General features: G+C 39.9%; 1 protein-coding gene across 1 annotated transcript in view; it reads right to left on the minus strand.

Moving 5' to 3' along the window:
• Positions 1-15,362, minus strand: part of Gpc6 (glypican 6) — a 1,004,917-nt gene that overhangs the window by 315,537 nt on the left and 674,018 nt on the right. The gene's annotated exons all lie outside the window — the stretch shown is intronic.

Raw genomic sequence — 15,362 nt, forward strand, 5'->3', positions numbered from 1 at the left:
CTTCTCCCTGCCCTCGAAGTCCCCCATATTGGGCAAGCAGCCTTCACAGGACCAAGGATTTTCTCTCCCACCTATGCCCAACAAGGCCACCCTCCCCTACATATACAGCTGGAGCCATGGGGCCCTCCCTATGTGCTCCCAGGCTGGTGGTTTAGACCCTGGTAGCTCTCTCTGGTTGGTTGGTATTGTTGCTCTCCCCATTGGGCCACAAACCCTTTCAGCTCCTTCAGTCTTCTAACTCCTCCATTGGGAAGAAAACCTTTAATTAATTTGGATTCTGTACATTGCATCCAGTATTTCATCTATTATGTTCCAGACAATGTGCTATTTTCAATATACCATGAAGCAAAACAAAGGACAAACAAACAAACAAAAACCAACAAAAACATGGAGCTTATTTTAGCAGGACTAAGATAACAAATATTATCATATGTATGTATATATACATATACACACACATATATATATGCATCATATACATAATATATATATATACACCATATACATATATATGGTTTAAGAGAATGATATTGACTATTGGGATGGGAATATGCTAAGGAAACTTATAATTCAAAACAGATAAGTATAAGCAGATTCTATAATGTGAACATTTTTTGTGTTGGCCGTTCTTCATGGAAACCTCAAGAGTATTCTCACCTACACATCTGCACTGAAATTGTTTTCAATAATAGGCCCTAACTTTTCTTTTCTCTACAGTAAGTTGAAAATGCAGAAGAACATTATATCTAGGAAAATGTGGAATGACAACCAACAATAAAGTAGGGACATGTGAATGAGCATCATGTCTGGCCTGAGAGATGCTGCAATGTTCTTAGCATCATAGGTAAGAAAGAAGGTTGCTGTGGGCTGAATATTTATGTCCGCTCACAGTTCAGATATTCATGCCACATATCTAATGTAAAGGTTTTAGGAGCTGGCGCCTTAGAGAAAAGTAGGTCATTAAGGTGGAGCCCTCACAAATGGATTAATGCCCTGATAAAAGAGACACCTCAGTAGAAGCTTCTTCCCACTTTTGCCACAGTGAGGACAGAGAAAATATGCTTATCCACCACCCAGGAAATAGTTCCTCTCTAGACAACTAAACATATGAGCACTCTAATGTTGGAACTTCTCTCCCCCAGAACCTTGAGGAATTATAATCTGCCCAGGAATGGTACTTCTGCCATGACAGCTAAAGAAAGTAAGAAAGAAATGGGGAAACCAGGATACCTGTCCTTGGGTTTAGATTCCCTTTTATACTGAACACCTTTTCTCTCATTCTACACTTGTACCTATGAGCTGGCTGTGAGTATGACAGACAGTACTTTGAGACTCAGTGAGAAAACAGCAGTGAGAAGCACGAGAAGGTATTTATTGGAGAATGTTGGACAAGAGAGGGGGTTTGAGAGGAAAACACACTTCCTTCTATGCACTCGCTCTGGGATATGATGAGCTTGAGAACAATGCATATTAATCCCAAAACAGAAATTGTTATTTTGCCTGGACAACAAAACAACAGCAACTGATTTCTGGACAGGGGGCTGGGCTTGGGGCTGGGGGAGGTTCCTGGTTCCAAGTGTGTTTGCGTGAGTAAATGAACAACATGTTAGTACTAAATCCTGGAATTAGCCTTCAAAGTTAAGCTGAATAAGAGATTTTTGCCTTCAAAAAAAAAAAAAAAAGTAAACAAAATGTAAGGGTCTTTGTTGTCTTGTTTTAAAAATCTTTAATCAAGAGAACTCTAAGGTTGAGCCAAGAATTCTGGTTAAACCTTGTGCTTAAAATTCTAAAAATATTTAGAGCATCAACGTTGGATAATAACATTGTGGTTGAAAGACTGCTGAGCATGTTTTGGGGCAGTGAGCTTGGGGCTTGTCTCCCTTTCATTCTAAACTTATCTGGACCTTTAACTCCTTGGCATGTGGCTTCACTTCCAGTTTCTGCCCAACAGAAACTGGAAGTAAAAGTAAAAGGAGAAAACCCTGAGGCAATGTCCCATCTCAGGGACTCCTCTCCATTTTCTTCAACTGTCACTCTCATCACAGGCTCAGAGGTCATCAGTCACCTTAGTCATTTGCATCCAGGATGCTGAGTCTATGTGGAGTATTTGTTTTTTGTTTGGATCGCCATGGCTTGTTGACATATCAGGCTCATGTCTTTTGGTGGGATCCAATGTCTGTGCTGCACTATGTTTTTAACAACAACATCAGCATGTGCTTTGAAATTATGTATAACCTATAACCCACTCAGAGACAACAGCTAGTGTCTGAGGTGATCGGGGTCAATATCTAGAAGCATCTTCATTGTTGAAATCACATTGCATTACATGTTCGTTAACAAAAATGGATTTATAAGTTGTTTCCTGCTTGGTGAAATGAAAACTCAGAAGAGCTGATGAGCCACTGTAACCATGGATAGGAAAGTGTCAGAGGCTATCCCGTTCTCGATCTGTACATGTTGATAACAACACTATGTGCCTACTGGCCTTACCTGTACATGCTAATAACAACAAAGTGTGCTTACTGGCCTCTGTGTCTGAGCACTGCCACCTCCTAGGGGAGCGTTGTCTGATTCCAGGTGAGGTTGGCTGGTTCTGTGTTATCTAAAGAGTCAGCCATCCAGGTAAAAGGTCATCTCGAACTGCACAGGGTGTATAGGAATAGGGTGTGTGATACACACACACACACACACACACACACACACACACACAGACATTTGCATATGAAACAGGTTTGCCAGATTCTGGCAGGGTCTGGCTTTGCCTGCAACTATCTAGGGCATATTTCATAAACCCCCAAACATGTAGTCCCTGAAAACAACAAAATATCCTAATAGTTGCTTAACTGTTAAGCTTGGTAAGTTCAAGAACAATAAGGCTTATCTGTTGAATGACTAGCGGCTTGAAGGAACATTCTCTAGCAGACACAGTTGACAGTTAAACACTGGTAGGTACTAGCTTGGGTGCCTCCATTGGAAGATGAGAAACCTAACAAATCAGTAAGTCATCCTGGTCATCTTCCTTTAAGTACTTATGTTGCCAAAGCTGTACAAAATGCAGAGGGACAGTTGAACACTGCTGTTGAATTTCTGAAGTGAGCTACATGGAATGTGGAGGACATCCTGCCTGTCAGGAACTTGCTTTCCTACAAAGTGAATGTTGTAGGAAATAGTTGTCTACAGTACTTTTCTCCTATTTAAAGAGCAGTGAAACTCCTGCTAAGATTTGTTTGAGTTATTTATGATATAAATTAGACTTTATGTACAGGGTTTTGAGGTAGCTGTCAGACTCTGCGGGTGTGTTCCAGATACTAAGTGAAGTTATAAAATTAACTTACACTCAGCCTTTATCTCCAGTGCATTTGGAGCAAAGCCAGTCTCCATTTAAAACCTATACAACTAAATGATATCCTGTCTTTTATCAGCTGTCCTGTTTAATTACTTCTGGTCTTTGTGTGATCCAGACCATGAGCTCAGTTAGACACATTTGGTTTCTGTCAATTCCCTTTCATCCAGTAAGCCTGCTGCTTTTGAAGGTCACACATTCAAACATTTACTCAAAGAACCACCCTGGCACTACACACAGGAAAAGCAGGCTAAGCATGTGACATATTTCACATGGGAAGTTGCTAGTACCTGTGTTTTTCTTTGGAATATAGGGTTTGCTCTGCATTTGCCAGTGACAGAAAACAAAATGTGGTTCTTTCCTTCATTGGACTTAATTTGTCACTTTATGCTACTTAACATTTCATAGAAACTCACAACACAGACAAACACATTCCTGGATAGAATTGCAGTGGCCAATACAGAGACATACAGAGTCTCAGAGTCTGTATTAGTTTAAGGTTTTTGGTGGTTATTGTTTTGTTTTTGTGGGCATTTGTTTGTTTGTTTGTTTTTGCAGAGGGTTTCTCTCTGTGTAGCCCTGGCTGTCCTAGAAATCTATCTGTAGATAAGGCTGACCTTGAACTTAGATATTTGTCTGACTCTAGAAAGCTAGGATTAAAGGTCTGGACCGCCATTGTATGGGCAATTATATTAGTTTTAATGGACTTTGAACAATTACTTTCTGGTAAAATAAAAAAAATCAATATTCTAGGTGTTTTTACCTGTCAATAGAACAAATTTGAATAAATATCTTTAAAAATATACATACTCAGAAACTACATTTTTAAAAAGAGAAATGAACGTAGGAGATTGTTGAGAAGAAGAAGTCAATGGGGGTAATGGGTGGAGAAGACAAACGAGAGGGTAAGAGGAGGGTGAACATTATAAAACCACATTGTACACATGTATGTAAAAGTAAGATATCCACTGTTTTATACAATTAGCATACACTAATAAAATTTAAAGGCAAAGTAAATACGTGTTTTGGCACATGTATGAGAGCATGGTATACATGAGTACGTGTATGCATGTTTACATGTGTGTGAGTGCTATGTGAAGGTTTACATCCATGTGTAATCATGCATGAGGAGTCCAGAGGTTGATGTTGGGTACCTTCCATAATTTTCATCCATCTTATTGAGGGAGTGTCTGTGAGTGACCCCTGAGCTTACTAATTAAACTAGGGTATTGTGCCAGCTTGCCTTGGAGATGCCCTCTCTTCTTCCTCTGAGTTCTAGAGTTACAGCTAGTCCTCTGTGCTTATCTGGCATTGACATGAGTCCTGGGACCAGAACTTTAGCCAATCTTTATGTGTCAAGTACTTTAACCACCTAGCCATCCCCCTAGCCCTTTGAATAGAATTAAAAATCTCTTATAGAACAAAGTATTAACTTTGCTTTAACAAACTATATTATAGATGTAAATACATGGGATTCCAGCAGAAAAATGCATCTTTAGCAGTTGCTGAGAAAACCTTACCATAGTTTTATAGTTTCTGAAATTTCAGGTACCATTAATGATCTTCCCCAGAACAGGCTGATGGCCTCTTTGATTCTGTCTTATCAAGAATAAAGGCTTTGGATGAAAGTATGAAGAATTGCTGACTTAGAAAACATGTTTTATGTTTTAACTACTGGGCCACTCAAATTGGATTTAAGTGTTAGGGGAGAAACTATCATTATGCTAATGGTTTATCCAATATTGATCATTAGTACCTCTACTGAATTTTTCTCTAATTAAATATACATCTACTTCTCCTGAGAATAATTATAATAACTATAGGAGATTTGTTTATCTTAACAAGATTACATTGTTAAAATTTGATATGCTTCTTCCAAATTCTCAGATGCTGACTGACTTTCCTAGCTCTCCATCCTTCAGGAATCCTTGGAGACTTAGCAGAAAGGACAAACTATCACTTTCAGGGACCAGTGAGTAAAGAAACATGATTATTCATTAACGTATTTTCAAAGTGACATTCTGCGAGTGTACTGAATTTGCTTGCATAATTTTTTTTAACTACATGATCATTTTTATTAACCCCCGAATAACAGACTGGCATGTGCCTAAGGCTGTATGTTCATGCAAATGTTCAAGATAGTAGATTATCCGCAAACTCCTTATGATCAAGTGAGAGGCATGTGATTATGTGAGAGGCATGTGGTCCAGGCTTTATGATCTGTCAACGGATGCTCTGGACATAAGATCATCACTGTAACAGAAGTTTGTTGAGCTATTTCTCCTTTCTTTTGCTATTTAACAGTAAAGGAAGTGGGAGTAATATTGTAAATATTGCCAGCAGTCACATGCTGATGTTCGATGTAGGCAGTTCTTGGACACTTGCTTGGCAGAGACAGTGAGAAACTGTTATTTGTGAGCCATTCAATAAGATATGCGATAGATTGAAGCACAAGGTTGACCCAGGAGCTGGAGCACAACAGAGGGAGCACAGGAGCTGGTGCACATCAGAGGGAGCAAGTGCCTGTGGGATTTGGAGACTCAAGAGCATCTCTTAAAAGTGCTGCATAGGGCAATGCTGCTAGATATGACCCTGCACCTAGTGTGCTGTGTGAATTGAGACTCTCGCCTCCCCTACCTGGCTACCTACATTATGTTTGTATGTTGAGGAACAGCATTAAGTGTTACATTTTAAATTACGGTGCAACAGAGAAGCTGCACCTTGAAGATCTTGGGCAACATAACTGAACTTGTACTGTGCACAGATATCTTCTATTCCATCCTATCTCAATGTGGTTTAAGACCAGGCAGCTCTGTTCTCATAATCCTCCTGTCTAATTGTAACCAGTGGGGCCTGAGGACATTGTTTCTTCCTTTTAGAAGCTCTGTAGTATCAGACATGAGACCTTAGAGAAAGAGAAGGCAGATCTTCCCTAAAGTAGTCAAAGAAAGGGGTTATGGGAAGTCAAAAGATACTGCTGTAAAAATCCAGAAAGGGCTACGAGAATGGCAGAACACGGGAAGAGCAAAGAGCCAGTTCTCAGGATTCCGCACAGGAGACTGACATCCACACACCCTGAGAAACAGAGGAGCCACACTGCCCTCTGGCTTGTCTCCTTTTGACTGATGAGAAGCCAAGGAAACACGCGCTGATGAGATCAGAAGCTGCTTGTCTGGGGCTGTGGTGAGGAGATGCCACGCCGCTGGTGTAAGCTGTCTCCATTTCTGCAATTCTGGACAAGTTCCCCACTAGAGACTTACTTTTAGACTATCCAAGGGCAACTAATTTAATTTTCCTAGGGATAGAACGCCCACTTCCCAGGAACTTTTCAAAAGAATTCATGATTTCAAACTAGTAAAATCTACTCACTAGGGTTTATTGGACAAACAGTAAAATTATGACTTTTAAGAAAATGATCCAAATACAGGAAACAGTCACTGCTAAAAGTCTAAGTGACAACCCAATGTGCACTTCAATTAGGTTTGGTTTATGATAGATTCAGAGAATGACAAACTTTTTTTCAAGCCACAGGATTATTAAGGGGTCCCCAAAAGTCTTGTATCAAAATCAGGTCAAAAGACATAATGATGAGATAAATACCATCTATTGCATCTTCATTGATATGAATGAAAACTTGTGCCCCTTTTGATGTTCCGAGAGAGGCTGGCTGTCTTTTACCATGAGCATAAGTTTCGGCGTTTCTTTTTCTACAGGATTCTCTTTCCCCTCCTTTCCTTGCTCTTGAGGGGAGTTCTCAGCATCATCTTCATCCCTCTTGTGGAGCTGAAACTAATAATTTAAAGTGCAACTCTGCAGGCTCGGGTTTTAGTGAGAAAATTCTGTGTATGGGTTAGGCTAACCTTGTCCTAGAAAATAGCTCCCACCATGACAAGGTCAAATGCTTAGTTCTTCTGGTGTCCTTGTGGGAGACAAACCTTAATTCTGAAAACTAATTGTACCTGTAGTAAATATTGATATTGTGAAAGACATTCATCTTTTATGTTTTCAATGTGGAATGAATTTTGTAGTATATGTGTGTGTGTACACATATACATGAGTGTGCGTTTGTGATGTGTGCATATGAAGGCACTTAGTGTCATCTGGCTTCCAGGACCACATTTCATTGAAGTTCTCTGAAACAGTATGGACAAGACATACTTACTTTAAAGTCAAAACCACTTCTCTAATGATTGACATTGACAAACTGATACAAGACATTCCACAGTCTTCCCACAGGTCTCTCCACCACATGATAAACAGGTTCTTATAAAGGGCAAATACACAGTGTCGTAGTTGACTCTGTGAGCCACATGGTGTAGATAACCTCTTCTGAACTCTCTTATCTGAGAGGAAGGTTGGAAGGTCAGTAAGATGCTTGTTGAGGTTTCAAATAGAAGGAAAGGATGACCTGGGTCTCTGGGGATGCTGGTGGCTGGCAGCCAACAGTGTCAGCAGGCAGGATTATTTGAATCAATGGTTATCCATTGTGGCTCCTATCAGCAGCATCAGCAGCATCAAGTGCTTGTTAGAAAAGCAGTATCCCCACAACAGAGCTACTGAATTACAAGCCCAGTCCTCTGTGGTTTATCAAGTCCTCTACGTGGCACCACAGATCTAAGAACCGCTCACCAAGCTTCACCTTTCAGCTTTGCTGGTGAGCCTGGGATTTCTGAGCTCCAGTTGGCCACATGCCATGAGAGTGGTTCTATCCAGGGCCATATGTTCTTATAATAGCAGTCACGAAGCAGTGTTTGGGCTTAGAATGGTGGTGCGGGTTTCCATGTCCAGAGTAAAGTAGGTAATTGAGGTATCCCCAATAGGGAACCCTAGCAACCCTAGCCTATCAAAAGTCAGAATGGTCGCTGCTGAAAATAGAAGAAGCTAGAAGTGAGTTACAATCTTTTATCTTTAGTAGGATGTTTGTGACCCTCTAATTTACCATCTTAACAAAATATGTTCTGCTCAAACTTTCCTTGAGGAGACATCCCTCATTATAACGGGAATCTTTAATCCCACTAATACATTTAAAAAATATCAACACAGAATATTTCTAGTCTCAGGAGCCAAATGCCAATGTGAAAAATCTTACCATTAACAGCACAAACTGGAATACCTTTGCAAACCAAAGGAGGAGATTTGCAATTATGTTGCGAAAGAAGGATTTCTCTGGGTTAACTGTACATGGGTCAGATTTAAACAATGATCTTGGCTAATTATTTTGTTTCTCTTCAAAAATCCTCTGAAGTTTTAATGAGAAACATTTAAAAGAATGAGGTTGAAAATGTAAAATAAAGTGAAAACAACTAGTACCTTTGCACTTTTTGGTCAAATATCCCATACTTTGGATGGTGGAGATGGGTCAGAGAAGAAGAAAGCTTGCTCTGCAGGCACGAGGACCTGAATCCCTTTAAAAAAAAAAAGCAGGGTGCAGAAGCAAGCAACTGTAACCACAACAGCATGGGCAGCAAGGACAGGAGGATTGCTGGGGCATTCTGGTACTGACTTCTATCCAGGTTCAGAGAAAGAGCCTGCCTAAGGGACAGAGAGTGGAGGTCACCTACCATCCTCTTCTGGCCTCCACACAAGTTAGAGTGGGCTAGCACAGCACACACACATGGATATATCACATACATACACCACACTCACACATACACACATACACATACATAAACACACGTACCCCACCCACATATGCATGCATGCACTGAGTGTACACGCAGACACAAAACCATTATTTGTGAACGGTGACTATAGTCCTTACTCTGATCCAGTTATTCATCCAAATTGTCCTCAGAATTATCACAGGTCCCTTTGAATTCCACTTTAGTACCTGGGTTGAAAAGCACTGCTTCCATTACACTGCCCTGAACATAGTTCAAGAGTTTAGCTACATTGAGCAGCAGAATCATGATGCATCTGAACAATTTCCTGCGCTTGATGTTGCTAAGATGTGGTGATCCTGTCAATGGCCCATGACAGTCGTTCTCTTCAAAAATGAAGCCACTGGTCTTAAGATTCTCTAAACACCTTTCTGGCATGCTCATTTGGCAGCAGCCGAGCACTGAGCAAATAGAAGATAACGTCTCAGCTCTCTAAAGTGGATGTACATGTGGGGTGCACATTAGAGCGGGTGGATACTGAGCAAAGGAGGAAAAGGGGGTTCCCCCTCCAGCTTCCTCAGTGGCCAGGGAACCAAACCCTCCTGAGAAAGAGCTTTAAGGAGACCATTTCCAGTTGGGCTTTTAGGCTCTGACTCTGATAGATTAAGACCCATAGAGTTAATTTCCTGGCTCAGAAATGGGTTTAGGAAAATGAAGATTTGGTTTGGAGGAGGAAGGTAGAGAAAATATGTGTGTGTGCGTGTGTGCGTGTGTGCGTGTGTGTGTGTGTGTGTGTGTGTGTGTGTGTGTGTATACATATCAGAAACATACTTTTCAATGCACACTTACTGGTTAAACTGTGCGGAGCAGACTCTGAAAGACATGCTGTTGAAAATTCTAGAGCTCCAAAATTTTAGCAAAGTTTTAAAGTAGCTGCATCACCTTAGATATATTCTAAGTGTAATTACTGCTTTCCCAATCCTAAAGCTTACATCTGAATCTCCATCGCATAAAGACATAGCTCCACAGCACAGTCTGAGGTGGCTTATAACCTGGCTCTAACCATTCTCTTAATAAATGCACTCTGAGGCTTCTCTGTTTCCCTCATCTGTGGTCTTACCTCTATGCTCTAAGCTCAGTGAGACCATTTTTTTTCCAGCAGGACAAACATCTTGATTGCACCATTGCTTTGCATTTCTACCCATTGCTGAGTGGGGACATTGTCTGCATCCCAACTCAATCTCTAGTTATGATGTGGGGTTCAATTCACATATCACTACCCATGAAAATAGTTTTTTTTAACTTAATAAACGTAATATTTACCTGTTGCACCTGTTTATGCCATAGGACTTTCATTTCATGTATTTGAACTTCAGTATGATAATATAATTCATAATTAACAATTTATGCATCTTCTACACTACCAAGTGGGGAGTCTTGTGTTCAGAGGACTTATTATAGTCTTAGACACACTGCTATATATAGCGGACTTCCATGTATTTATTGAATACTCTTGAATCACTAAATCTTTCATGTAACTAATGGTATTAATTTTAATTTCATTTTCACAATAAGTCTTTCATAAGAAACATGCATTTTTAAAAATTTACAAAGTTAGAAATTTATTTATACAGTCTGAAATACAATAGACTCAAATCCTCTGCCGCCGATTTAAATGGTGAGACAGATCCACCTTGAACTTCTGTTTGATATGGGATGGGTTGGCATCTATGTAAAAGTATACTGTTCTTCTTTTTAAAAGAACAATTACATCTTCTAGTTGAGAGCCTAGTAATTTCATACATTCACTACATTCTGTTGTTAAGAGCAGCTTTTAAAACTATTCCTTTAATTATAGTATTGTGTTTTAGGTACAATCTTTAAACATATCCTGCTATTTGCGGTTTGTCAAACAAATATTTCCATTTTTGAAGTACTTATATCATGGGAAACAAATGAATTCACATAATTTTCAGAGAGAAAACCCCAAATTAACAACAGTGTATGCCTTAGGTGAACATGGTTGCAGGTAGATATGAGATTTTAAATCAGATATGTATTCTATAGAGCATAATCATCTTCCAGAGTGCTGAAACACCCTCATGTTTTAAACAGGGCTTGGGATGGGCTTTGTAAGTAAGATGTGAGCACAGTACATTTTCTGAGGGTCAGTGATGGATGGGTTTAAAGCATCATGTTGTGTTAAGATCACAATGCATTTAAAAACTTGACACTTCAACCTTATTAGTCTACAAGAAGCATGGAAGTTTCAGCAATCCTATTTATCAAGGCTAAGCAGCTTATTAAAACCTTCTAATTATTAAGGCAGAGCAATCAATCTAGCAATATTCTATTACCTAGCTCCATGCCCTTGAGAAAACTTTGAGAAATTTGGGCTAAATTGAGAGTATATTGTGCCTACTTTGGTCAAAAGTTGATATATGTTTGAAGTAAATAGTTTTGGGTTTTTGTCATTGCAGATAATGCTACTTTTATGCTTGGTGTGGATTACTGGTTGGGGGCACATTAGATTGGCCTGGTTTAGCTTCAAAACAGAAGGATAGATTTATAAAACCATTCGATAGGTCATGAATACCTCTGGTACTCACTGCAATGAGATTGATTCTCACTGAATGATACCATGCATAACTTCGCTGCCAGAGAGACCTGGGAACATTCATAAGCACTGAGCTGATGAATATCTGTCATGAAGCCTAAGACTCCCCCTCAGAAAAGTGGCAGAGTTCTTGAACTCTTTCTAGCTTGTCTCCTCAAGTAGATGAGGATACAGAAAAATCATGTTGCTGCTAGGTGAACATGCTTATAATCCCAGCACTTGGGAGACTGAGGCAGGAGAATTGCAAATTTAAGATCACCCAGGAGCTGCACAAAAGACCTCACCTGGAAAACAAAATGAAACCAAACAAAACACCAACCCAACCCAAACCACAGCAAACCAGAAGCCAAAATATCATACTGGTTTCTGAAGATTAAGTAGGAACTCATTCCTGGATTCAGGTAACCAAGTAGTCTGTGGCTACCAAGTGTGCTGATTGGTAAAACAAAACAAAACAAAACAAAAACCTTATTAGGAGTCTCAAGTTTGCTACTAATAATCTCATGATGTGAGATTTCTATTCTAGAAAAGTCCAACATGGTAGTAGAAAACTTGGAACCATTCCAGGATGCCCGTGGGGGGAAAATGGCACCAGTACTGATAACACACAACTAGGCTACTACTGACACCATTAGCATATGTGAAGCCCTACCATGTGTGCAAGGCACAAGGCTTTATCCAATTTTCACAATAATTTATGAAGCAGGCAGTATTTTAAAATCCATAATACAGAAGATAAAAGAGGCCAGAAGAACATGTTGTTATCCATTAATTTATTCGATAAATATGTATTTAGAATGTAATATATAACAGAAGTAGTTGCTGGACATACAGAAAATCAGATACCACACCTCCAAAGTCATGAGACAAACCAAAAGTGCACAAGGAAAAATGTGAGAAAGAGATTAGAATATAAACTGTGAGAAACAAAAGAGAGAAATGGAGTTTGAGCAGGCAGATTTGCAATAACCAAGTTTCCAGATGAAGCCTTCTTGAGAAAGAAATTTTGGAATTAAACCTCAATAAATCCAATGAAGCTAGCATGTGATATATGAAGGAAGGGCAGAGTAAGGACAAAATTTCACCTTTGAGGCCTGATGCAAAAGGACTCCCTTTAAATCGAAACAGTCTACCCTAGAGAGATGCTTTTAAGATTCAGGGAGCTAACCAAACAACTGACAAGGCTGGCAGTCTCACAAAACTTACAAGATCCGCCAAGCACAGTGCCTTGTCGAGGGTTACAAAGGCAGCAATTGCTGAGGAGGAGGATCCGCCACCTCAGAGTTACCTGAGAGTTGGCTAGGGAGCTCACCGGCTGGGCTGCAGCTTCTATGACTAGTCACACATGGGACAGTTGGGGAAAGTGGTGGTGGGCGGGCCTTCCGGTGTGCGTCTGAGAAGTTACCCATTCCTCGGTTCACCACATTGCCACACTATACTCGTTTGTTATTGTTTCCTGGGTCAACCTTTGTTGCTTTATGTGGAATGAACGGTTGTTTGTGCACAAACCACTGGGAAAAGCTAGACAACAAAGCTCCAGGTGAAAAACTACTTAGGCTTTGAGGAGCAATGGAGAGAGGCCCCAAGACTCCAAGACTTGAAAGAAACAACCTCAACCTCCCCCACCCCCAGTTGTTAAAGGGAAATAATGTATTTTTACACTGTTGCCACTGATGTCCTGGACAAATGTAAACCATTATTTCTTAAGTCAGTTGTCTACAATGAAGCCAACCGTCTACAATATGGATAGCACTCTGCTAAGGCCATTGGGAGAAGACATGGGAAGCACAGGGTCAAGGACATCTTTGGAGACAATAGTGGACAGAAGAAGCTAAAAATACAGAGATTACAGAGACATGGGAGAAGGTGCCCATATTAGTCCAAACGAAGAAAACGTTGCCCAGCCATTGCAAAACAATGAAAATACCATGCTATCCTGCATTGGGGAAGGATGGCATGAAGACAAATCATAAGCCAAGCCTACCTGTTAGCATCTGTATAATTTCTTCCTTCTCCTCACAACCAGCAGCTTGTTTCATGTGTATTACGTCTTCCTTCTGAGCCACACCTAGTTGACATTAGTTGCCTTGTTTCCTAGGAAGTTCTGGGTCCCTGAAGGAAACCTTTGTCGGCATTTCATGGCACAGAGGTAATGGCTAAAAAAGTTGCATTAAGTTGATGAATTAATTTAGAACCTGATAGGTAGTAGTAATGGCCTTGCATGCCTACAACAACAGCACTCAGGAGGCTGGTGTAGGAGGGTCTCAAGTTCACGCCTAACCTCCACCACATGCACACACAAAGCTGCCGGATAAATAACCATCCCTTAGCGAGAAGCTAGCGGCCGACTCCTCATCTTATGTGCATTTCCTTCCTTCCTGCTCACACATCAAGCTTTTCCTACATTTCCCAATACTAACTTCACTATCCTGGTTTCTAATTTCTGTGCTTCTGGGGCAATGTGCAAATCAATACCAGCTCTTAACTGGTCTCTTATCTTTGACACTTCCCTTCATCATAATGGCTCTTTCTAAGACTTCAAGAATATATTTAGAAACTTCATTGTAGCGTGCAGCACTATCTGTTCTTCCTGGAATGAGCCCTTCATGTATTTCTGAACGGAAAGGAGAAATAGTCAGCATAGTTTTTCTTTCCAATCACCATGAACTTCCACGCCTTCACCATGGGCCCTAAGTCTTGTGCCCTATGACTTTCATACAGTTTTCTTCCTACTGTGGCTCTAACCAAATGATCATAGCCATTTCTTCTTGTGTGTGTTTTTAGCCATCAGGGGTTAATAAATGTTGTTCAAAATGCAAACTCTTCCAAGAAATAATATTTAAAATACTTCACAAAAAGTATTACTTTCCTTCATATTTCAAGTAAGCCTCTGAAATAAATGTTTATTTAGAAAATAATTTCATTAAATGTCAGGATTATAGACCAACTGCGTATCTGGAGTCAGATGCTGTGTGATTTGGGCAAACACTTATAGAGGCGCTAGAGTTATTGAGAATTCAATGAAGAAATGTTGGTAAACACAGTGTGATATAAATGTGCGGGGTTGATATTTTACTGGCATCTGGCACAATAATTTAAAAAGACTTTTGAGTAATCTAATTAAATCAGTCTGACAAAGACCATTTCCACCTTTCAAAACACTTCTCTTTGCTATAACAAGTATCTGCAGTTACTGCACTGGCTTGGGCCCAGAAACATTTTCAAATTCAAGTGGAGTCACCTCAGTCCATATTATTCCTAAAACCACCTGATGTTATTTGCTGGGTAACTAAGATGACTGATAATTTTCATAGTTCTTTTTTGCCATCCCTCTTGCCTTTAGTTGGTGAAAGAAGATCAAGGAGATCAACTATAGCTGAGAACCCAGGCAGGAAGGTCAAAGGTCATGATTGTAGGTCCATGCATTTATTCTCTTCATGTGTTCAGCAAAGGTTTTCTGTTAGAGGCTGAGATCTCACTGGATTCCATTCATCTGCATCTCCAAACAGTGGGATGAGAATGAACTGAGCTGTTTTAATGAGATTTGATTTTTTTTGTTTGGCAGGTTGTAGAACTTAACAGCTCCTTGTGTTTCTTCATTTTATTTTCCTTTATTGTTATCTGAAGATAATACTACATTGGAAAAACATTCACGGCCATGTCAAGGTGATTACATTTAGGTGCTCAGAAATGGAAGAACTAGTAGGTAGCTTCTAATTATAATTTTACAATCATTAGTGCTATTGAAATAGACTAATGAAGTATCACCAGTATTAAAAAAAACCCTCTATAGTTTTCAATT

Source organism: Arvicanthis niloticus, chromosome 3, assembly GCF_011762505.2.
Source record: "Arvicanthis niloticus isolate mArvNil1 chromosome 3, mArvNil1.pat.X, whole genome shotgun sequence".
NCBI classification, from domain to species: domain Eukaryota; kingdom Metazoa; phylum Chordata; class Mammalia; order Rodentia; family Muridae; genus Arvicanthis; species Arvicanthis niloticus.